Source organism: Acomys minous (assembly GCF_964271855.1).
Source record: "Acomys minous genome assembly, chromosome: 6".
NCBI lineage: Eukaryota > Metazoa > Chordata > Mammalia > Rodentia > Muridae > Acomys > Acomys minous.
The window spans coordinates 119,979,687-120,004,775 of record NC_140487.1 but is presented as its reverse complement, the minus strand read 5'-3'; the positions used below and the strand labels follow the sequence as shown (position 1 = coordinate 120,004,775).

General features: G+C 48.4%; 1 long non-coding RNA gene across 1 annotated transcript; it reads left to right on the top strand.

The window, feature by feature from the left end:
• Window positions 1-2,066: 2,066 nt before the first annotated feature.
• LOC311599481 lies at window positions 2,067-23,921 on the top strand. Its single transcript, XR_014779911.1, has 3 exons — window positions 2,067-2,238; window positions 4,763-4,848; window positions 23,748-23,921. It is a non-coding gene; the product is annotated as an uncharacterized lncRNA (long non-coding RNA).
• Window positions 23,922-25,089: the final 1,168 nt, after the last annotated feature.

The following is a 25,089-nucleotide window of genomic DNA, read 5'->3' as shown; positions in this document are numbered from 1 at the left end:
GAGAGAGAGAGAGAGAGAGAGAGAGAGAGAGAGAGAGAGAGACAGACAGACAGACAGACAGACAGACAGACAGACAGGGACAGACAGACAGAGACAGAGAGACAGAGAGAGAGAGAGAGAGACAGACAGACAGACAGAGACAGAGACAGAGAGAGACAGAGAGACAGAGACAGAGAGACAGAGACAGAGAGAGACAGAGAGAGAGAGAGAGAGAGAGAGAGAGAGAGAGAGAGAGAGAGAGAGAGAGACTCAGAAATGGATTGTTTTCAAGAAGTCCTTGGAGGTAAGCTCCAGACTTGAGCAGCCTTGTGGCCTTTGCCATCCACAGCCATACAGAATGCCCCAGAGCCCTCCACCTCATCTCTGCAGCTCACCCTAGATGCTGTCTTCACCTTCACCTGCCGGGCTGCACCTTCCAATACAGCAGGAAGAAGCGATGAGAGAAACCGAAGGGGCCTCCCCCCAGACCACCAAAGCCCAGCCTGCCATCTCTCCCCTTTCTGTAAGTGACGTGTGGCCTGTAACTGATTTTGAGAGGGCATAGGGAAAGGGTCAGGCCGAGGGCTGAGGAGGGAGGCAGGATGGATTTAGGCAGCCAGTAACCCGTGGCCAGGGAGGACAGGTTCAAGGTGAGTAGATAAAAAGTTCAGAAGATGAGGTTCCGGGGTAAACCATGCAGTGAGGAACAGGACCAGGGAAGGGCTGGGGATGACATGGTGTTGAATTTGTGGACAAAGTTCTCTGCTCTTCTCATTGTCCTTACCTGACCCCCTCACATTCTTGTAAAGATGCCCAAGGCTTAGGTGAGCTTCAGTGCTCCCTGAACTCTGTAAGGTCACCTTACATCCAGCGGAGTGGCCGGGTGCTCTGTCCAAGCAAGGCTTTACTGACCCCGATGGGTCTCTACAGCCTTTTGCCGATAGGTTGTGTTTCAGTCCTTTTGTTCTAGCTCCCCTTTGTTTTTTATTTTATTTTATTTTATTTATTTATTTATTTATTTATTTATTTATTTATTGGTTTTTTGAGACAGGGTCTCTCTGTGTAGCCTTGGCTGTCCTGGACTCACTTTGTAGACCAGGCTGTCCTCGAACTCACAGCGATCCACCTGCCTCTGCCTCCCAAGTGCTGGGATTAAAGGCGTGTGCCACCATGCCTAGCTTTATTTTATTTTTGACTTGGGGGTCTCACTATGTAGCTCTGCTTGGCCTGGAACTCACCATGTCTGGGTTTTGTTTTATTTTTAAAATCCTTTAAGGTACTTAGGAAAGTTGTTGTCATCTTTTTTTTTTTTTTTTTTGAGATTTATTCATTTTGATTTTATAAGCATGTGTGTTTTGCCTGCAGGTATGTCTGTGGACCACAGTCATGTGATTCCCATGGAGGCCAGAAGAGGGCGTTAGGTACCTTGGAACTGGAGCTGCAGAAGGTTCTAAGCTGCACTGTGGGTGCTGGGAATCAAACCTGGCTCTTCCACCTCTTGTCATTTCTTTTGTTTTGTTTTTGCTGTTGGTTTGTTTGTCTGTTTGTTTTTCTGGCTGTCCTGAACTCACTCTGTAGATCAGGCTGGCCACATCAATCTGCCTGCCTCTGCCTTCCAAGTGCTGGGATTAACAACTCACTTGGCTTGTTGGGTTTTTTTTGTTTTGTTTTGTTTTGTTGTTGCTGTTATTTTTTTAATTAAAACTTTTTACATATGCATTTATATTATTACACATACATACAAGTCATTTCTTTTTTATGACACTCAAGAGTTGGAAATATTTGGTTCAATTAAAGATACAATTTACTAAACATCCTTGGGCTGGAAGCTAAGGGGGGGATGGGCAGCTTAGGGATAGAGTGATGGCTCAGTGGGTAAGAGAGAAATTGAAGGGGCAGCACCAGTGCATCAAAGCCAAGCCTGCCATCTTTTTCCTTTCTATAAATGATCTGAGGCCATATCGATTTTTCAGAGGAGCAGGGGCAGCCCCAGTGGTTCAGCCCCTGGTGACAGAGGGGTCCCCTTGGCTGTGACGTATATGGCGCAAATGGAATCCTGCCAGGGTCACAGGCAACAGGGAGCCATGACAGAGTGAAGCCAGAGAAAGTCAGGAATTGGCTTTGTTCTTTTACAGCAATTCATGACTGGGAGAACTCATTTACTCCATAGTGCTTGCCCTGTGACAGCCACGGAAGTGAAATGCTAGCACGGAGGAGGAGCAGGGAAGCCTGGGCCGTTCCCCAGCACTCGTCTAACAGGTTAGCAAGCCGCTCATAGGCAGCCGTGCATCGCGTTCTTCCTTCATGGATGCAGTGTCCTCTCTCTGGAGCATCTCTCTGTCTGGCAGAGATTCCCCATCTGTAGTGCTTCTGTTAAACCTTCACAATCCTGGGAATGGGCCCGCAGCTTAGAGTGCTTGCTGTTCTTATAGGGGATTCAAGTTTGGTTCCCAGCACCCACATCAGGTGACTCTTCTGGCTTCCCTGGGTATGTGTAGTGTGTGTGTGTAGTGTGTGTGTGTGTGTGTGTAGTGTGTGCATAGTGTGTATAGTGTGTGTGTGTAGTGTGTGTGTAGTGTGTGTGTGGTATGTGTGGGTGGTGTGTATGTGTGGGGTGTGTGTGGGTGGTGTGTATGTGTGTGGTGTGTGTATGTAGTGTGTGAAGTGTGTGTGTGTAGTGTGTGTGTAGTATGTGTGGTGTATGTGTATAGTGTATGTGTGTATAGTGTGTTTGTAGTGTGTGTGTGTATAGTGTGGTGTGTGTGGTGTTTGTGTAGTATGTGTGTGTGTCGTGTGTGTGTATGTGTAGTGTGTGTGTGGTGTGTGTGGGTGGTGTGTATTTGTGAGGTGTGTGTGTGGTGTGTGTGTGGTGTGTGTGTGTAGTGTGTGTGTATAGTGTGTGGTGTATGTGTATAGTGTATGTGTGTGTATAGTGTGTTTGTAGTGTGTGTGTGGTGTATGTGTAGTGTGTTTGTAGTGTGTGTAGTGTATGTAGTGTAGTGTGTGTAGTGTAGTGTGTGCGTGTAGAATGTGTGTGTAGTGTGTATGTAGTGTGTGTGTGTGTGTGTGTGTAGTGTGTGTATATAGAATGTGTGTGTGTGTAGTGTGTGTAGTGTGTGTAGTGTAGTGTGTGTAGTGTGTGCGTGTAGAATGTGTGTGTAGTGTGTATGTAGTGTGTGTGTGTGTGTGTGTGTAGTGTGTGTATATAGAATGTGTGTGTGTGTGTGTGTGTGTAGTGTGTGTAGTGTAGTGTGTGTAGTGTAGTGTGTGTAGTGTGTGCGTGTAGAATGTGTGTGTAGTGTGTATGTAGTGTGTGTGTGTGTGTGTGTGTGTGTAGTGTGTGTATATAGAATGTGTGTGTGTGTGTGTGTGTGTGTGTGTGTGTGTGTGTGTGTGTGTGTTACTCATTCCAGGACTCCCTCTTGCCTGCCCTGCCCCCCACCATCCTTCTCCAAGTGCTTGGTGTTCTTTGAGTCTCACAGAGCTGCACATTTTCTCCCAAATCCACATCCAGCCCCAAGCCGTAAGCCCTTTGAGGTACACTGCACATGCTCAGTGCAGACCCTTGTCTTAGAGAAAACACCATTAGAGGCTGGGAACACAGGCAGAATCTCTATGGTGTCAAACTCCAGAAATAGCATCCTGTAGCCTGAAAACATTAAAATATATTCAATTTCTCACTAACACTTGAGTAACATTAGTAACCAGACCCCATGCGCACCGCCCTTCTCAGAAGCTCTCTAGCACCTGCTCAGCGATCCCGGGCCCCAGACCCCACCCCCCCACTCCCCCCACCCCCCCCACCCCCCCACCCCCCCCCACCCCCCCACCCCCCACCCCCCCACCCCCCCCCCACCCCCCCACCCCCCCCCCCCGGCATTCTCCAAAGCCTCAGCTCTCTCACCTTCTCTGTCCTTCCCCGTCCTGTTCCCTGCTTTCTCATTGTCCCAGTTTGATGTCTCCCAAGCTCAGAACTCAAGCTACAGACAGCAGAGCTCCCTTTCAAAGATAAAGGACACAGCTCAGCTGAGCTGGGGAAGACGTAATCACACTTTTAGCCTCCGGGCTGTGATCAGGAAAGGGCTCTTGTTCCTTCTGGGTCCGGTTCTAGAAGATTCCTTATAACCTGCTGGGTCAGACACATACAACAGCAGCCAGGGTCAAGGCCACGGCTGGACACACCTGCAGACAGCAGGTGTTCAGCCTCTCGGGACTTTCCTGCCATGTGGCCTTTCAACTTAGAAGAGCCACTCAGGGAAACTGAGTCTGTCCCACCCAGCCCCCTCCTCTTTGTTCCATAAGAGCTTATTGTTTGTAAGTTAAGGCCTCATCGGGTTGTCCTGGCTTTTCTGGAACTCACTATGTACATCAGACTGGCCTTGAACTCACAGAGATCTGCCTGCACCAGCCTCCTGAGTGGCCAGCATGTAAGATGGCAGGTATTCCTGAAAAGGCCAGTATGCTCAGCTCTGAAGCCAGTGGAGACAGGAGGTCCACTGAGGGACCCAGGAAAGTTCCTGCCTCTGAAGGAATAAATGATTGGCCAGTGAGAGGGCTCAGTGAGTAAAGGCTTTGCCTTCAACTCTGAAAATCTGAGTAGAAGGTGAGAGCCCATCCCCTCCACGCTCACACCGTGCACACATATACATATGCATGCACACACATACATATACATATGCATGCACACACATACATATACATATGCATGCACACACATACATATACATATGTATGCACACACATACACACACGTTAAATAAATACATCTTCTTTTATGATTCAGGCCCGGTGAGCTGGCTCATCAGGTAATTGCCACCAAGAATTGCCACCAAGGCTGATTATTTGACTCTGATGCCTGGAACCCACAGGGTAAGAGAGAACCAACGCCCAGCAAGTGGTCCTCTGACCTCCACACATATACCATGGCAAATGTACCCCAGCGCACATGCACACGCACACGCACACACACACACACACACACACACACACACACAATAAGTGAATACGAAAAACAAGCCTTTTGGGCTGGGCGTGGTGGCGCACGCCTTTAATCCCAGCACTCTCGGGAGGCAGAGGCAGGCGGATCGCTGTGAGTTCGAGGACAGCCTGGTCTACAAAGTGAGTCCAGGACAGTCAAGGCTAACACAGAGAGACCTTGTCTTGAAAAACCAAAAAAAAAAAAAAAAAGGAAAAAAGAAAAACAAGCCTTTTGCTTTTCTCTGTGTACACCAGGCTGGCCTCAAACTCAGAAATCCACCTGCTTCTGCCTCTCAAGTGCTGGGATTAAAGACATGTGCCAGTCCTACCCAGGCATGAAAAACAGTCCTTAAGTGGGGTTTACTTAAGGGGGATCAGGCGAGGACACTGCCCTGACACTTAGGTGAAAATGCAATCAGATCACTCACCTTGAAGACTATGTACTTCTCCGAGCGGCAACTGATGGGTTATTTTAGTGGGGGGTGGGGGGTGTCAAGTTGTTTTGCTTTGAATTCCCAGCAACGGGCTCTGGCTAAGAAGCAGCAGTTATTTTGTTTATTCATCTAAACCGCAATCAGCCGGGCCCCAGATTGATCTCTGAGAGGCAAGATCTGAGGAGGAATATTCGCAGGTTGGTCCTTTGACTGGGGAAAATGAGTTCATTTCCACTGGCAGATGGAATAAATAGGACCTGCTTTCCCCCATAATCTGCCAGCTCGTCTTGACTCTCAATGCCGCGGCACCCTGCTTATGTCCCTATGATGATTTATGCTGTTCTAATGAGACTGTCATACTGGCGGGGGGGGGGGGGTGGGGTGGCATCTTGAGTGCATATTACTCATTAGGCTGTGTTTCCTGGCCTTCTAGGGGGAGGTGGGGCTATGCATAGGTACACATACATAAATAAGTATTGGCCTTTTGGATAAGAAAGATATATAATATGTGATTTAAACATAATCATAACGTGTATAATATTCCTTACTCCTTATTGCACATTCTGTGTGTTCTGAGTATTCCTCACAGAACACATTTGTTTAATTTTCACTGAAGTCTTTTTTTTTCCCCCTGATGTCTTGAGCTGGGACCAACCTATGGTTGCTGTTTCAGCTTTGTCTTAGCAAAACCAGACCACAAATACCATCCATAAGGTGATTTTTTTTTTTCAAGACAGGGTTTCTTAGTATAGCCCTGGCTGTCCTGGACTCGCTTTGTACACCAGGCTGGCCTCGAACTCACAAAGATCTGCCTGCCTCTGCCTCCTGAGTGCTGGGGATTGAAGGCTTGTGCCATCACGCCTGGCTGTGGTGAGGACCTTTTTGTCCTGCCATCTCATGGGAAAACAGGGACCCCAGCATTGTAGCCAGTGGATCAGACATTCAAGTGACCTGAGAGTCACACTCAGCCTTTGAAACCAAGCCCCTCACCTGTGGCATGCTACACCCCTCCCAGACAATGCCTTATTGTACCATTACAATAGACTCCCAGCTGGTGGAGGGGGGGAAAAAAAACCAGATAAGGGCTACAGAAAAAGGCTCTTTACAATCCTCCCCCTCATTAACTTCTAATTCATAGTAAAATTAAGCAAGTGGAGATGGAGTTGGGGTGACAAGAGTTCAGCCTCTGCCTGTAATGCTGGAAATTTAATTCAAAGATATCCCAGGAGGCATTTCCCCATCTGTTCTCTCTTTTCCAGAGGCCTCCAAATCATGGTGACTCAGGCAAAGCAGCCTCCTGAGGGTTCTAAGCCTTCATTTGTATAGAGGGGACAGTGCGTTCCTCAGAGACACTAATAAGAGGTGCGTTAGACTGTCTTGGTACACAAAGCTGGGTGATTCAGAAAGTAATGGGAATCACTTGCCTCATAATTTTGAGAGGGTCCAAACAGCCTGATACTGTCTGATGAGGCCTCCCCCCGCACCCGGCCCCTGCCAGGCTGCATGTAGGATGCGTCCAAGTTTCATTACTGTGACACCAACAAAATAACCTGACAAAACACTAATTAGGGGTGAAAGGGTTTATTTATTATAGCTCGCATTTCCGGGCACAGTCCCTCATTGTGGGGAAATCAAAGCAGGAACTTCAAACAGCTAGTCACACACATCACACCCACAGTCAAGAAAGAGCAGAGAGAAATGGACACCGTGGTTGCCTGCTTGTGGTCAGCTCAAGTTCCCTGATTTTCATTAACTCAAGGACTTCCTGTCTAGAGAATGGTGCTGCCCACAGTGGGCTGGGTCTTCCACGTCAGTTACCTCAAGATCACCAAGGCCACAGCTACGGGCCAACCCAATGTAGACGATATAGACACGCATTGAGAGTGTCTTCCCGGTAGTTAAGACCTTGTGTGAAGCTGACAGTTGAAGCTAACCATAGCTGTGTGAAATCAAGTAAACAAGAGACCCAGAGCACCCCCAGGAGGCCAGCATTGACTCCCTCACAGCAATGGAGCCCCTCAGGACCTAGTTACCCACTCCCGGGCCTCACCTTAAAGTTCCTGTACAAGCTCAACCCAGCCACACCCGAGATCAAGCTTCCAGCACAAGAACCTGTGGGAAACGAGCGAATCAAGCTTTGCTTGTACGTCAATAACTCTTTCTTCTCTCCCTAAGCCCGTAACGCCATTTATTCTTGTCCCCAGCAGGATAAGGTACTGTTGGGTTTTAATGGAGGAAGCAAAGATGCCAGAGGGAAGGTAAATGGGACATAGAAAAGCCAGAGACCATTCCCAGAAAGAAATCAATGCAGTAAACAAGCTAATTATGAGGTGGAAAACACCAAGCCGGATAGAAAGCATTTATTCAGTCTTGTGTGCACATGGGCCTTGAACCAGCTCTGGATCTGGTGTTAGGGAGGAGAAGTCAACAGAAGGTCTAAGCCAGAGGCATGAGTCCATAGCTCCCAGCTCCCCCAAAACCCTGATTTGACGAGGCTGGTTTATCATAGAAGCCCCCCCTCTCTATAAATATTTCATTTTAATTATGGGGTGGGGGCAGTATGAACACAACCGTGCGTGGGTTCATGGAGGCCAAAGATAGCAGATCCCTCGGGACCGGAGTTACTGCCTGACGTGCGCGCTAGGAACCAAACTTTGGTCCTCGGCAACAGTAGCTAGGGCTCGTAATTACTATGGCATCTCTCCAGCCTTATGGAACTATACTTAATCAGCACTGTGCTTAAAGTGGAAACACTCAGACAGGACCACGTGAGTCAGCTTGGAGAGGCTGAATTTGGACGTGCCTGTGTCTGAGAGGAAGTCAGCTGTATCGTCTTTGGGGAGTGAATGACCTCCAAAGACGGAGGATTTTGTCGCATGAAAGAAAGACAAGTCCAGTGCGCAGGACCCGGGTAGGGGGGGTTGTCCCAGAAAAGGGACACCCATTTTTGACACCCATTTTTCAGCGTGTCTGGTGGTGGTGGTGGTCGACGGTCATGTTGGTAGGATCTAGAATTATCTATAAGGCAAGCCTCCAGGCCAGGCACACCCATCTGGGGACAGTTTAGATGAGGTCATGCCCGTGGAGGTTTTTCTTGATTAGATTCGTTGAGGTATAGAAGCGCACCTTAAAGTGGGCCTACTACCCAGTGGGCGGGGTCTTGGACTGGATAAATAGAGAAAGTGACGTCCCTGCTACAAGGCGTGGCTGAGCACTCTTAGGTCCTGCTGCAGGGCTTGGCTGGCTTGCCCTGCCCTTACTAGGGGCTGGGCCTCCCCTCTCCCAGGGACCTTTCAGTATACAATCCAGACGTTTGGTTTCCCTTTCTACCTTTCTTCTTTCTCCCTTTCCCTTCCCCCCACCCTTGATGCGAGCTGCCCCACCTCTCACCCCCCCCCCCCCCGCCCCTGTACTGCTCCAATAAACCTGCATTTATATAATAGAGCTTCGGTCGCCATTAGCTCATTCTATTTTAATCTATTAAGCACCAGCATTCATTGCCCTGTCTTCTGTGACTTCCCGCCACCACGCCTTTCCCATGCTGTGATGGACTGTGCACCCTCAAACTATGAGGCAAAATAAACCCTTCCTTCCTTCCTTAAGTTTCTTCTGTCCAGTAATTTTATCACAACAACAGGAAAAATGACTGCCTACTCAGTATGCCAAAAGGCAGAGCGTGAGTGTGTGAGTGCACACATACACGCACAAACACAAACACACACACACACACACACACACACACACACACACACACACACACACACACACGAGTCCAGGCCTCTTTCCCAGCTTAATCGCAAGCCCTGTTGTTGACCCAGACGATGGGCTGTGTGTTGAGATTCTTTATTTCTCTCAGCTGATTAGTTATTCAGGAGCTGTCCATGGGTGACACTTGCCTCAGAGTCCTGGTGACTTTCAATCCCCTGAAGTGTGGAAATTGGGCGGGGAGGCCTCCGTGCAGAATGACAATGCGCACTGGAAGAGTAGGGAGGAGGAGAAAAATTTAACCGTAGCCATGAAACAAGACCCAGTCTTTGAGGAGCAGCTCTCTGCAGACCCAAGAGGGGCTCTTTCTAAGAGATCATATGACTAAGATGGACCATGAAAGAAATGATCAAACAGGGGTGGGCATGAGGGGAGCTCCCCCTCTCAGCTGGAATGAGATAAGTGCCTGCAATTTTGGTTGAAAATTGGAATTTTTATAGTTCCAATCATTTCCCCCATTATTTCCCTCCCCTCACCAATGGCTCCTCAGAATATTCTCAGGCTCTTGAATGTAATAAAGTTACAGCTGAGGCCACAGCAAAGCCTTAAACATTATTGCTTTTATAGAGGAAACTGACCATTTTCTTATATTAAACAAACAGACAAACAAATCACATGTGAAAAAAATATGAAATAAAATAGCTGAGATGTTTCTCTGTGTGCTCCAACAGTTTCAGCGTTAATGGCCTCGACTGACTGTCTTCAATGTTGGGGGTAGCACGGTGCCTTTCCGCAGGGCACCTAACTTCACACTGAAGACAGTCCTGTGAGCTAGTTTTCTCCATTTTATGATGTGATTATCACAATGTGAAAGACAAGAAACTTACCCACACTCAGGCTCAGCTAGAATTGGCAAAGTGAGAATTCAGACTCAGGTGTAGGTGGCTCAGGTTGGTTATATTTTCTGCTCGCCTCAGGCACTCTATTAACTGAACTACTGTCCTTCAACTCCACCGATACCACAAGGCTGGGAATGGAGCTCCCAACACCTGTGCCCTTGGGGAGCAATCACATCCACACTATAGCACTGGGGGACTGGATGCACAGCTCATGGAGAACAGCTGTTTTCAATATGTGGGACCCCTTTGCTGTCTAATTAACCCTTCACAGGGGTTGCCTAAGACCCTCAGAAAACATAGATGTTTGTACTACAATTCATAACAGTTGCAAAATTACAGTTACAAAGTAGCAACAAAAATAATTTTATGAGCCAGTAGTGGTGGCATATGCCTTTGATCCCAGCACTCAGGAGACAGAGGTAGGTGGGTCTTTGTGAGTTCAAATCCAGCCAGGGCTGTTACACAGAAAAACCCTGTCTTAAAAAAGAAAGAAAGAAAAAAGAAAGAAAGGAAGAAAGAAAGAAAGAAAGAAAGAAAGAAAGAAAGAAAGAAAACAGTGCTGGGCATGGTGGCACATGCCTTTAATCCCAGCACTCGGGAGGCAGAGGCAGGTGTATTGCTGTGAGTTCAAGGCCAGCCTGGTCTACAAAGCAAGTCCAGGACAGCCAAGGCTACACAGAGAAACACTGTCTCGGGGGAAAAAAGCAAGGACTTGGTGAGCCCACAGAGAGTTCTCACACTTACTGCACCCAAAGTCAAGGTCTCACATCTAATTTATAGCAACTGCTCTTTTCTGTCAGTTCTCCCTAGAGCCTCAGGCTGAGTCCATAGTCTTGAATTAGCTGGATAAGAGACTTTGTTGCCAAGAGGAGAACAATCCTAGCCCCTGTATCTCAGGGGATCAGTAATCAGCTACCACAACATTAACAACCGTCCCCCTTTTCCTTTTGAGACATGGTCTCACTCTATGTCCTTGTATGGCCTTGTGTTGTATTTGGTTAGCATCGACTGTCAAGTTCACACAACCTATGATCACTTGGGAGAAGAGTCTCAATAAGGAATCGTGTGCATGGTGTTGGCCTGTGGGCCAACAGGAGACAGTCTTAGTTAAGTGACTTGATGTGGGCAGCCCACTGTGGGTAGCAGCATTCCCTAGGCAGGGAGCCCTGAGCTATGTACAAGTGGAGGGATTAGCTGAGAACAAGCAAGCACACATACATGCATTCTGTTTTCTCTACTCTTGACCGTGAGTGTGATGTGACTAGGGGTTTGGAGTTCCTGCCTCATTTCCCCACAGTGATCGACTGTAGCCCAGAACTTTCTCCCCTACGCTGTGACTTTTATCTGAATAGTTTGCCACAGCAACAGAAATGACATTGAGACAGTTTGAATCCTAGCCCTTCCTCTAGAGCCTCGTGAGTGCTGGGATTACAGATGTGTCCTCTTTTTAATAGAATAAGATTTGAACTCTGTCTCGGAAGTAGCCTTAAATTGTTGTTATTGGTGGGGTTGTTTGTTGGTTTGTCTTCTCACAAGAAGAAATCTCAACCCATTAGCAAAACATGAGCGTGGAAGTCGTCTGTGCTCCTCATCGCGCTCCCGTGAGGATGATGCTGAGGGGGTATACCTGCAAATACTGAGGGACAATCAGTCTCCTCAGCAGCAAGCCAGAGGCACTCCTCCTGGTCAGGCCTCCCTCTCTCTCTCTGCTCCCAGAACCATGCCTCAGCAGCTCCAGCTGGGAGAGAACATGCCAGTTGTTTCCTCCCCAGTTTCAGGGCTTCAGAGGATCAGCGGCTGACGTCAGAGAGAATTTCACAGCCTTTGGTGCCAGGAAGGTCTGAGCCCTGTGATGGGACACAGATGGAGCGACACTGACATGAGAGATCTGTCCAGCCTGGATTAGTCCCCAGTGCTGGGCTAAAGGGAAAAGCCAGGCATGTCTGCAGTTCCAGACACTAGGAGGCTGAGGGAGAGGGCCACTTGAATCCAGGGGTTTCTTGCCAGCCTGGCAAAAATAGCAAGGACACATCTCAGAAATCAAGATAGAGAGGGATTGAGAAAGAGGGAGAGAAAGGAAGAAAGAGGAGAGGAAAAGAGGAAGAGGAGGAGCGAGGAGGGGAGGGGTAAAAAGCAGAGACGGAGAGATGTCATGTATTACAGCTCAAATCTATAATCCCAGGACTTAGAAGTCTGAGACAGGAGGATTGCCATGAGTCTGAGTTGAGCCTGGGCTAAATAGTGAGTTTCAGTACTAAACACATGTGCACACATATGCACACGCGTGTGCATGCACACACATGTGCACCTATCTCCAAAGGTTTGGCAGAAGGCTCACATAACATGCATGATCCCCTGAGTTTGCTCCCAAGAACTGCATGCAGTAGGAGTTATGGAACACACTTGTAATCCCAGTACTCTGAAGATGGAGACAGGAGGGTTAGAAGTTCAAAGCCATTTTTAGCTATATAGCGCATTGAAGCCTAGGCTACATGAAAATCTTTTTTAAAAAAAAATCAAGGAAAGAGCCAGGTGTGTGGTGGTACACAGCTTTAATCCCAGCACTCTCGGGAGGCAGAAGCAGGTGGATCTCTGTGAGTTTGAGGCCAGTCTGGTCTACAAAGCGAGTCCAGGATAGCCAAGGCTAAGCAGGGAAAGCTGTCTCAAAAACAACAACAAACCAGTCAATTAATAAAATTTTAAAAAGACTTTTTTCTTTTCTTTTTTTCTTTTTTAAAAAGACCTTTAAGATAGTGACTCAGAACAGTAAAGCTAGCACCAAGCCCTTCTAAGCCTGGAGCTCCAAGGGGTGGCCTGTGGGATGCACAGTGCAGGAGCAAACCCTGGAAGAACTAGTGGGACTCGGAACCCTGAGGCTTGGAGGTTTCAGGAAGCTCTGGAGACAGAAGACAGTGTGTGTACAAGGCAGAGGGCAGGAGACGGTCTCAGAAGGTTGTGAGAAGGAGAGACGAAGGAGGCAGCATCTGGAAGACGGGGAGAAAGGGTGAGCTGTTGACACGGCACGCCAGACCCACGGGAAAATGCCAGTGTCACCCCATTCCCCGGGGTGAGGCTCAGAGGGGTTGCCAAGGCCTCCTCGGGTGTCTGAGTGTGAATGTTGAAGGTGTGTGTGCAGAAGCTGTCCACCATAGCTTTCTCTCATGAGATAGCCTCTATACCATAAGCCCACCTCCCTGATCAACTGTATACCACACACCCACCTCCCTGACCAACTGTACACCACAAACCCACCTCCCTGACCAACTGTATACTACACACCCACCTCCCTCATCAACTGTATACCACACACCCACCTCCCTGATCAACTGTACACCACGCACCCACCTCCCTCATCAACTGTATACCACGCACCCACCTCCCTGATCAACTGTATACCACACACCCACCTCCCTCATCAACTGTATACCACACACCCACCTCCCTGATCAACTGTATACCACACACCCACCTCCCTGATCAACTGTATACCACACACCCACCTCCCTGACCAACTGTATACCACACACCCACCTCCCTGACCAACTGTATACCACACACCCACCTCCCTGATCAACTGTACACCACACACCCACCTCCCTGATCAACTGTATACTACACACCCACCTCCCTGATCAACTGTATACCACACACCCACCTCCCTGATCAACTGTATACCACACACCCACCTCCCTGATCAACTGTATACCACACACCCACCTCCCTGATCAACTGTATACTACACACCCACCTCCCTGATCAACTGTATACCACACACCCACCTCCCTGATCAACTGTATACTACACACCCACCTCCCTGATCAACTGTATACCACACACCCACCTCCCTGACCAACTGTATACTACACACCCACCTCCCTGATCAACTGTATACCACACACCCACCTCCCTGATCAACTGTATACTACACACCCACCTCCCTGATCAACTGTATACTACACACCCACCTCCCTGATCAACTGTATACTACACACCCACCTCCCTGATCAACTGTATACTACACACCCACCTCCCTGATCAACTGTATACTACACACCCTCCTCCCTGATCAACTGTATACTACACACCCACCTCCCTGATCAACTGTATACTACACACCCACCTCCCTGATCAACTGTACACCACACACCCACCTCCCTGATCAACTGTATACTACACACCCACCTCCCTGATCAACTGTATACTACACACCCACCTCCCTGATCAACTGTATACCACACACCCACCTCCCTGATCAACCATATATAATAAACGCACTTTGAGCTTCCCACGATCCCAGCTTTTCTGTCTTTCTGTATGTCTGTCTGCCATTAGTTCGTTCTCTTGTCTCGTCTGGTTAGGCAACTCTCTGGAAATTGTGCAAGCACTCTGCAAAAACCTGCTTGTCAGTGAGGGGGGTCTGAAGGGAAGCAGGGAAGCAGGTTAGCAGATTGAGGTGATGGTAGCTTGGGCCTTGGTGATGGTGACAGAAGGATGTGATGGTTAACACCGATTGTTGACTTCAATTACCATGGAAACAAGCCTCTGGGTGTGTTTTCCAGCTCGTTTCTGCACCAGCATATCTTCTCTCTCCCTTTCATTCTCAGATAGATAGATAGATAGATAGATAGATAGATAGACAGACAGACAGATGGACAGACAGATGGACGGACAGACAGATAGATCTTTTCTGCCTCTGGATATGACCAGCTGCCTTCAGATCCTGCCACACGCCTTTCCTCCTGTGAACAACTGGACCCTTTTTATGAGACAGAGTCTCTTGCAGTCCTGGTCAGCCTCAAACCTCATAGGTAGGTGGGGTGACCTTGAACTTCGAGTTCTACCCTAACCCTAGCACTCATCTCTCTCTACGCCCTCACTACGGACACAAGGTGACCAGCTGCTTCATGCTTCTGCTGCAGTGACGCACCGTCACCTTGAGCTGTGGGTTGAAATAGACCCTCCCTTCCTTAACTTATTTTTGTCAGATATTTTGTTCAGCAGAGAATCAGATATTTTGTCCAACTGATGGGGGTGGGGGTGGCGGGACTAAAACGCCTGACTTCCTGCAGCCCCTGACGTCCGCCTTAGGGTCCACACTCACACCCTCCTCTCCTTCATCCCTCCCCTCCTCCCCTTCATCCGTCCTCCCCTCCGAGGCACTTCGCATTTGGGACCTTTACTTTGCACACTCATCCTCACCCTGCATCCTTACCTGAAGGACCACAGTGTGTCCCCTCCCCCAGACCCCCACCCCCAGGCGCCCATCTCCCCAGCTCTGAGACCTCTCTCTTCCTGGAGGCCCACAGAGCGTCTACTACATGGTGATGCAAGTCCCATCACTGCCATCAAATGAAGACATTTGTTAACTTGGGCCAAGAATCTGAGCCTAGACCTTGACCTGGAAAAGGAGAATTTATTTCTAAACACCCAGTGCCTTTCCCTCTCATTAAACGTTAACAAAAAAAAAAGTCACAAAAAGAAAGAGAAGAGGCCGACATCGAGGCTGTGGCACCCAAATTGCAGGCTGTGACTATTGTTTACTCTATATTTGTCCTGTCTCCAGGCATCATCCTGGGGACAGGAAGGAAAATGCCAAGCCATTGGCTTCCCTGGCCCAAGAGCATCTAGCAGAGTGAGTCCATGTTGCCCCCTTGTGGCCAGGATGGGAACTGCACAGACCTCCAAAGCAGAAAAAGTAGGATTTGAAGGTTTTAGCCAGAGAGAAGGGCTAGCCATGCTGAGTGCTTCTAAGGCTGGAGGTCTTCCATTAGCCTGGACTGATATTTACCCGTTGGTTGCATCGAAATCCCAGAATGTGGAAGAGACCTGTCCTAGACAGGCAGCTGGCAGCCCCAGCCCAAAGAATTCACCGCCTTAAAAAAAAAAAAGAAAGAAAGAAAGAAAAAAAAAAAGAGGCCGGGCGTGGTGGCACATGCCTTTAATCCCAGCACTCGGGAGGCAGAGGCAGGCGGATCGCTGTGAGTTCAAGGCCAGCCTGGTCTACAAAGTGAGTCCAGGATGGCCAAGGATACACAGAGAAATCCTGTCTCGAAAAACCAAAAAAAAAAAAAGGTTTTTAAAGACTTCTTTCACAAAATTCCTTTATTTACCTGCTGCATGGCTGAGGCCTAAGAAAAACCCACATTTAACATGTAATTTAGAGCTAAGTACACGATAGACGTCCGGAGATTTAAAATTAGCCAAGTGAACTGAACGCTGGGGCGTTATGCTTGCTTCCAAGTGCCTTCGTGTCTGTCAAGGAGACATCGCTTGGGGCAGAGCTTTGATAAAATAATCCAGCTCTGTTTTTCCTGGGGGAGATGGCGGCTGTACATTAAAGGACCCATTATCCCAGAGGTTCTCAACCCGTGGCTTTTGATGCCTTTGGTCATGGAAGGACCTTCTTACAGGGGTCACGTGTCACATATCTTGCATATCAGATCTTATGATATCTGATGGTTTTTATGATTCATAACAGTAACCATGAATTTATGGTTCATGACAGTAGCAAAATCAAGGTCATGAAGCCCCAACAAAAACAATTGTGTGGTTGTTGTGTCACCACAACACGAGGAACTGTTTTAAAGGGTTGCAGCACTAGGAAGGCTGAGAACCAGTGTTACTCCTAACCACTCTAGGAAAGTCAATGAGAAGAGTTTTCTGCGTCCATGGTCACAATGGGGGTTCTTGTGATTTCCAAAAGATCTTTTTTTTTTTAAAGATTTATTTATTATGTATACAGTATGCATCAGATCACATTATAGATGGTTGTGAGCCACCATGTGGTTGCTGGGAATTGAACTCAGGACCTCTGGAAGAGCAGTCAGTGCTCTTAACCACTGAGCCATCTCTCCAGCCCCCAAAAGATCTTTTAATATATATATTTTTTGAGACAGGGTTTCTCTGTGTAGCCTTGGCTGTCCTGGTCTAACTTTGTAGACTAGGCTGGCCTTGAACTCACAGAGATCCACCTGCCTCTGCCTCCCTGAGTTCTGGGATTATAGGTGTGCACAACTCCCCCCCCCCATACACATACCCCAGTTATTTTATGAACATATCCCACCCACTTAGCTTTCAAAACCAAGGCTCTCCTCTGTTCTATCCTCCAGCCTACATAGGGTGACTAGCAGATGGGGTGGGCGGTCCCCAGTGCCTACTGATAATTCACGATACACCTTCACATTAATAGGCAGAGCTAAAGGGGCTGGAGAGATGGCTCAGTGGTTAAGAGCACTGCCTGCTCTTCCAAAGGACCCGGGTTCAATTCCCAGCACCCTCATGGCAGTTCACAACTGTAACTCCAAGATCTGACACTCCCACACCAATGGACATAAATTAAAAATTAAATAAAATATTCTTAAACAAAATAGGCAGAGCTAAGGTTGGGGGAGGCATTCAGTGGGTGATGTGCCTGTCTTGGCAGCACGAGGTCCCGAGACAGATCTCCTGGCATTGTGATACACACTTGTAATCCCAGTTCTGCAGCGATAGCGACAGATTGGGCCCTGGGAGCTGGGGACTAGCCAGTCTAGCCTCGTTAGTGAATTCTAAGCTAGGGAGAAACTCTGTTTCACAAAACAAGATGGCCTCCTTGTGACCTTAGCATGCACATATACACTTAAACACCAAGCATGCATCTGAACACACACACACACACACACGCTGAAGTGTGAGAAGTTCTTTCCCTGTGCTCTCCACTCTCAATAATTCATAGAAGCCTTACAATGGCTTTACAGGGCTGATATGACCTTCATTTCCTGAAGGAAGAGGCTGGGCGATCAGGCAGAAAAAATTACTTGCTCACAGTCACTGCGGAGGGAGGCGGGACCAATTAGTAGCACTCCCCTGGAGAGTGAATACACACTTTCGGAGCATGCGTTGTGCTGCTGTATCCCGACACTTGGCAGCGTCAACAATGTCAGACGTTTACTGTCTCATAGTTCAAAGTGGGGAAGTAGATGAGGCTTAGGTGGACAATGATGGGACAGTTTATCCTGAAAGGTTGTAGGCAAGACTCCAGCCGGGGCTGCAGTGAGCTCGGAGCTCCTATGAAGCTGGGTGATTTGATGCTGCTAAGCTCACTCTCTGCTACATGGGCTTAGCCCAGGGCAGCTCACACTTGGAGGCTGGTTTCTCCAGAGCAAGTGATGGGGGAGGATGGAACAGAAAGGAAACAGAAAAGGAAGGAGGGAAGCACTCAGAAGTGATCCGCTGTCACTGTTCCTGTGGGGACCACTTGATACAATATGACATTCCTTAAGGACACGAAAGATTATTGGGTGCCACTTTGGAGGGTGCCCAGTTCAGAGCCAGAGAGGCTGGAAGGACAGAACAAAACCATGGCTTTAGAATACAGTGAGCCAGACATTGTGGCTCACGCCTGTTATTCTAGCACTTGGGAGACTGAGGCAGGAGGATCACCATGAGTTGAAGCCTAAATTGGGCAACAGACTGAGACACTGTCTCAAAACGTAAATACAAAACAACAACAACAACAATAACAACAAGAAGCTGCACTAATATGCACTCAAAAAGCTGAGACAGGGGAACTGCCACAAGTTCAAAGCCACCCTGGACTACATAGTGAGTACCAGACGAGCTAGGTTTATATAGTAGGGCCTTTATCTCAACAAAATAAATACTGAGAATCAGTATCAAGGGATATGGTGCAAGATGTCGGAGCGCAAGGGCTCCCTAGGGGTCATCCATGACATAGACATATGTATCTACCTGGTCACTGTGGATCTGGGAGTCAAGGGACACATGTAGGCTTCATGAATGGAACAGGGGCGAGTCACCAAAGGCGAGACACTCTGCCAAGACTGCACTGGTTGGACCATGTCCTCACTGCCTGAGTCAGGCCGTTCCTTCTCTCCCAAGAGGCAAGGGTCCCTCTGTCTACAGACTTGTGCTCACGAAGATGTCTACCAGTTTCTATTTTCTGCCCTCCCCATCATTGAACCAGTCTACTCTGCTGCTTCCTATCTCATCTGGTCAAGAACCCTTTCTTGGGCCTGGAGAGATGGCTCAGCAGCTAAGAGCACTGTCTGCTCTTCCAGAGGTCATGAGTTCAATTCCCAGCAACCACATGGTGGCTCACAACCATCTATAATGTGATCTGATGTCCTCTTCTGCCTAAAGATGTACATGCAGGCAGAGCACTGTATACATAATAATAAATAAATGAATCTTTAAAAAAAAAAAAAAAGAACCATTTCTCATTGGTGTAGGTGTCACACACCACAGTGGTAGATGACACTCGATGCCATCGTCATCACCTCCCTCCTCTGCTCTCTCCACCACTGTTTCCTAGTGTGGAAGCCATGGTCTAGTTCCTCCACAGGTGAGGCCTCAATCACTGGCATCCCCCCCTGTGTTAGCCACTTGTGCTGGTTGGGTTTTGTCAACGTGACACAAAGCTGGAGACATTTAGGAAAAGGCGACCTCTGTTTAGAATTACCTCCATCTGATTGACCCATGGGCATGTCAATGGGGCATTGACTTGATTACTAATTGATCTGGGAAGGCCCAGCCCACTCTAGGTGTGCCGCCTCAGGGAAGGGGGGTTTCGGGTTCTATTAAAAAAAAAAAAGAAAAAAAAAGCAAGTTAAGCAAGCCATAAGAAGCAAGCCGGTGGACAGCATTCTTCCACGGACTCTGCTTCAGCAGCTGCCTCCAGTTTTCTGCCCTGACTTCCCTCACAGAGGGACTGTTTGTAACCTGTAAGCCAAACCAACCCTTTCCCCTTCCAGTAAGGTTTAGTCAATGTTTTATCACAGCAAGCAAAAGCAAGCTAGGGCAGCAATGGTGCCATCCCCACGTAATGGCTATGACAAGTCAGCCGTAAAATATTCTCTCAGCGTGGCCATGGTCACCCAGTGAACAGATGGCTGATGTGGGGCTAGAAGCTGGTCCGCCTGACTCCACAGCCTCGCTCTTAAGCTCCAAACAGAGGGAAGCTGCTTTGTAAATATTTGTTGAAGTAGAAGACTTGAAAAATCGCTATTGACCTAAAAAAAGGAGGGTGAGGAGGTGAAGAAAGCCCAAATAAGTAAAAACTGTTGGAGTATAGAAAGTTCCAAAGAAGAAGCCACTCTCTGTGACACTTTTTCCAGGCTTTAGAAAGAAATTTAAAATCAGGGGGGCGGAGGGGAATTGGGGGTGTGGGGCCTTTAATGCCAACACTGTGGATGCAGGGCCAGGTAGACCTCTGTGTGTTGGAGCTGTCTGGGTCTACATAGAGTGTTCCAGGCTAGCCAGGGCAACATAGAGAGACCTTGACTCAAAGTCTTTTGAAAGAAGGCATGTCATCTTGCAAATAAAGAATTCATTTCCAGGCCGGGCGTGGTGACACATGCCTTTAATCCCAGCACTCAGGGAGGCAGAGGCAGGCAGATCATTGTGAGTTCGAGGTCAGCCTGGTCTACAAAGCTAGTCCAGGACAGCCAAGGCTACACAGAGAGACCCTGTTTCGAAAACAAACAAACAAACAAACAAACAAACAAAAAGAATTCATTTCCAAAAGGCAGGAGCCATGGAGACAGTTCCTTTGCTTTTCCATTTATTCCCATAGATAAGGGATCTGTAATGAAACCAGAGGTCTGTGATGACCTCTGAGAGCTCAGCAAGCCAGAGTGGGTGGGCACCGTAGTCCCCTTTCACCCACACATCGGCTCTGGCCATCAGGAAATAGGGGTGGGCTCCCATTATCCTTCTCAAGAAGCAGAATTCCAGAGTTTGCTTGTCTATGACTCACACAGATAAAAGGCTGAGAACAAGCCAAAGCAGCTCTTCTCCATAGGTGGTGGTGGTGGCGCATGCCTTTAATCCCAGCACTGGAGAGGGAGAGGCAGAAGGGTTGCTGTGAGTTCAAGGCCAGCGTGGTTTACAACATGAGACTATGTCTAAAACTCAGTGGTGGTGCGTGGCGAAAATGAAACAATGAAACAATGGAGGTAGGTTCTAGGGGCTGGGGTACTACTCAGTTACAGAGTAACGGCCCAGCATCCAATGGGGTCCGTGCCCTGGGTTTCATCATCCTCAGCATCAAAAAGAAAGTAAATGAATTCTAGCCTGATGCTATTTCTGGTTAAGTTTTGACTCTTGGCGGATCTGAAAGAAGGGTTAAAGACACAGGGTCAGGTGTGGGTACAGTTCCGGGGCAGAGCACTGGTCTACCATGCATGGGGCCCCAGGTTCTATCCCAACGTACAACCCAGGCCAGACTTTCTCTTTGTTACCATTCAAAGAACGGAAATGCAATGCATACCTCTTCTGAGAATATGGCGGATTTGCCTAAAAGACATTCCTGCCTTTTGAGTCTTGGGGAAATTACCGCAAATGTTTCTCTATGCATTGGTAGGCTTGGGGGAAAATAAGGACAATGTCCAAGGTCAGTGCTGAATGGGAGAAGCATACTGAGCTGACAGCACTTTGGAAGCAGTCAGCCAATATGGCAGCAGGGTGTGCTGAGCACCCTGGAAGCCTTAAGCCTGGAAGCCTGTGAGCTCCTGTCAGGGTGAAAGAGTGAATGCTGTGTCTCTTCCCTTAAGCCCCGACCCTGATGGCAATTCAAGTGTGTTCTGGGGCATGGACAGTGCCCTGGTACAGTGATGGTGCTCTGGTACAGTGACAGTGTCAGTCTCTTTAGAAAAGACAGCATAAGTCCACTAGAAAAAAAAAGCCTCTCCATGAAAAGGTTCCAGTCCAACCAACATAAGCTCATGATAAAGAATTCCCAAATGCTCAGAGAAAGGATCATCCCAGGAGGAGCCCCAGAAGTAACAAAAGACCGCTTAGAATCTCAAGATTTCCAACACTGTAAGAATCTAGACACGCTGCGCAGTGGTGGCACATGCCTTTAATCCCAGCACTCTGGAGGCAGAGGCCGGCAGATCGCTGTGAGTTCGAGGCCAGCCTGGTCTACAAAGTGAGTCCAGACAGCCAAGGCTACAGAGAAACCCTGTCTCGAAAAACAAAAAACAAAACAACAACAAAAAAGAATCTAGATACAACTCCTCATGGAAAAAGAACACTGACCTATCCACAAAGACTTCTACTCAAAACATACCCTGCCTACAAGCTGTGCAGGGACCAAGATAAAGCAGAGATTGAGGAAATGTTCAACCAATGCCTGGCCCAGCCTGAGACCCACTCCATGGGAGACAGCCACCCCCGGACACTAAAGGATATACTCTGCGAAGCTTGCAGATGGGAGCCTTGCCTAGCTGTGCTCTAAGCGGCTCCACCCAGCAGCAGATGGAAACAGATGCAGAGACCCACAGCCAAGCATAGGGTGGAGCACAGAGAGTCTTGTGGAAGAGGGGGGGGAGGATAGAAGGACCTGGAGGTGACAGGAGCCCCACAGGAAGACCATCAGTGCCGACTAACCAGGGCCTGAAAGGGGGCAGAGGGGACTGTGGATACTGAAGCTCCAACCAAGGACCATGCGTGGACTGGACCTAGGACCACTACAAAGATGTAACTGATGGGCAGCTCGGTCCTCATATGGGTCGCCTACTAAGGGGAATGGGGGTTGACTGTGACATGGACTCTGTTGCCTGCTTTTTGATCACTTTCCCATGGCAGGGCTACCTCACCAGGCCATAGGAGAAGAAGATGCACTCAGACCGATGGGACTTGATTTGCTGAGGGGAGGAGGAACTCCCCTTCTCTGAGGAGTAGGGGAGAGGGGAGAGGGGAAACAGGGAGGAAGGGTGAGACCAGGAGAGGAGAGAGGGGGCTATGACCAGGATGTAAAGTAAATAATTGTGAGAGAGAGAGAGAGAGAGAGAGAGAGAGAGAGAGAGAGAGAGAGAGAATAAAATCCTAAAAAACTGACCAGGAGCCGGGCGTGGTGGCGCATGCCTTTAATCCCAGCACTCGGGAGGCAGAGGCGGGCGGATCGCTGTGAGTTCGAGGCCAGCCTGGTCTACAAAGTGAGTCCAGGATAGCCAAGGCTAACACAGAGAGACCCTGTCTCAAAAAAAAAAAAAAAAACTGACCAGGCCTCAGAGAAAGAATAGGCAGGCTACTGAGATGAGATCTGATAGCCTATGACCATATAGTGGGGGAGAAGGTCCTCCTAGGTCATAGACCTAGGGGAGGGGAATAGGGTGAAAGCGGGAGGGAGGGAGGAACGGGAGAATACAAGGGATGGGATGACAATTAGATGTAACCTGAATAAATTAATTTTTAAAAACTGAGCAGGCATCCACAGGAGAAAACAAAAACAAAACAAAACAGAAATTTAGGGGGCGGGGCGGTAAGATTGCTCAGTGGGTAGAAAAACCTGAGTTCAATCCCCTAAATCCACACAGGAGAGAACTGACGCCCACAAACTGTTCTGTGGCTACTATGTACGTGTGCTTGCCTGTTCACCCCCATGCACAAACACAGACACACAAAATATGAATAAATAAATAATAGTGTAAAATGTTTTAAAGGTTTAGAAAAGAAAAATAGATTTCTTGTAATGGTGGATGGGTTTAGAAACAGGTTGGAGAGAGAATCCAGACGTGGTGGTGTGTGCCAGTAACCCAGCCCTCAGGAGGCTGAGGCCTGAGGATCACAGGCAGGCCTTGACTATTATGGGTTGGCTGTGAAATATCCCCGAGGCACATTCCTTGTGTGAGCAATGGCTTGTTAGCTGGTGGCACTGTTTAGGGAAGTGGTAGAACATTTAGGTGGTGGAGTCTGGTAATTTTTACTAGATTGGTTTTTCTAATGTGTTTTGCCTGCTTGATGCCCACAGAGATAAGAAGGGGGGTGTCAGAACCCCTGCGACTGGAGGTATGGCTAGCTGTTGACCACCACATAGCTGCTGGGAAGCCAACATGGGGTCTCTATAGCAGCAACAAGTGCTCTTAACCTCTGAGCCATCCCAGCTGTTCCTCGCCCTTGGTAACGTGCCTTCCATGCCATGACATCCTGGAGTCTGCGGGACTGGAACTCAAAGTAAACCCTGCCTCCCTTAAGCTGACTCGTGTGTATTTTTGGTCTCGCTAACAAGAACCCAAGGAATAAATAAAACTAGCAGCAGGACGTGGTGGTGCACGCTTGTAATCCCAGCACTCGGGAGGCAGAGGCAGGCAGATAGATGTGAGTTTGAGTACAGTCTGGTCTACAGAGTGAGTCCAGGACGGCCAAGGCTACACAGAGAAACCCTGTTTTGAAAAATAAAAAAAAAAAAGAAAGAAAGAAAAAAAGGAAGGAAGAAAGGGTGTGGTGGTGCACATCTTAAATCCCAGCACTCGGGAGGCAGAGGCAGGTGGATTTCTGTGAGTTCAAGGCCAGCCTGGTCTACAAAGAGAGTGCAGGACAGCCAAGGCTACACAGAGAAACCCTGTCCTGAAAAGCCAACCAACCAAAGAACAAAAAAGAAGAGAAAGAAAATTAGCATTGAGGGCCGGGGTTGCTGCTGACTGGTTTGTAAGGGGAATGTGGAAGTGTCTGGAGCTGCAGGCCAGAAATGCCAAGGAGCACTCTGGGGATGGCCTGATGGACCAGTCAGCTCGGCGTCTGGGAGAGAATGCGGTGAGACACACGGACAACGGAGGACTCGCTCACCAGCTTCCAAAGGGAAACGAAAACTCTTGTTGTGTACTGAGCAAGAGTCTGCTCACGGTACATTCTGGCTGCGTTCTCCCCAGGACCTGAGAACTTAAATGGTGCTGAAGTCGAGAGTCGTGAACTGATTTGTTTGGCAGAGGATCTATCAAGAGTGGGTGGCATTCAGCCTGGGGCATGGCTACTGCTCCCTGCTCCTATTTGAGTTTACAGAGGAAGCAGGGGTGGGGGTGGGGGGGTGGGGGGGGTGGGGGTGGGGGTGGAGAAGAGAGACAGACAGACAGAACATAGAACAGGAAGATATGAAAATTCTTTCTTTTTCTTTCTTTTATTTATTTATTCATTTTTGGTTGTTGTTTGCTTGTTTGTTTTGTTTTTCTAGACAGGGTTTCTCTATGTTATCTTAGCTGTCCTGGACTTGCTTTGTAGACCAGGTTGGCCTTGAACTCACAGAAATCCACCTGCCTCTGCCTCCTGAGTGCTGGGATTAAAGGCATGCGCCACCACACCCAGCTTTTTTTCTTTCT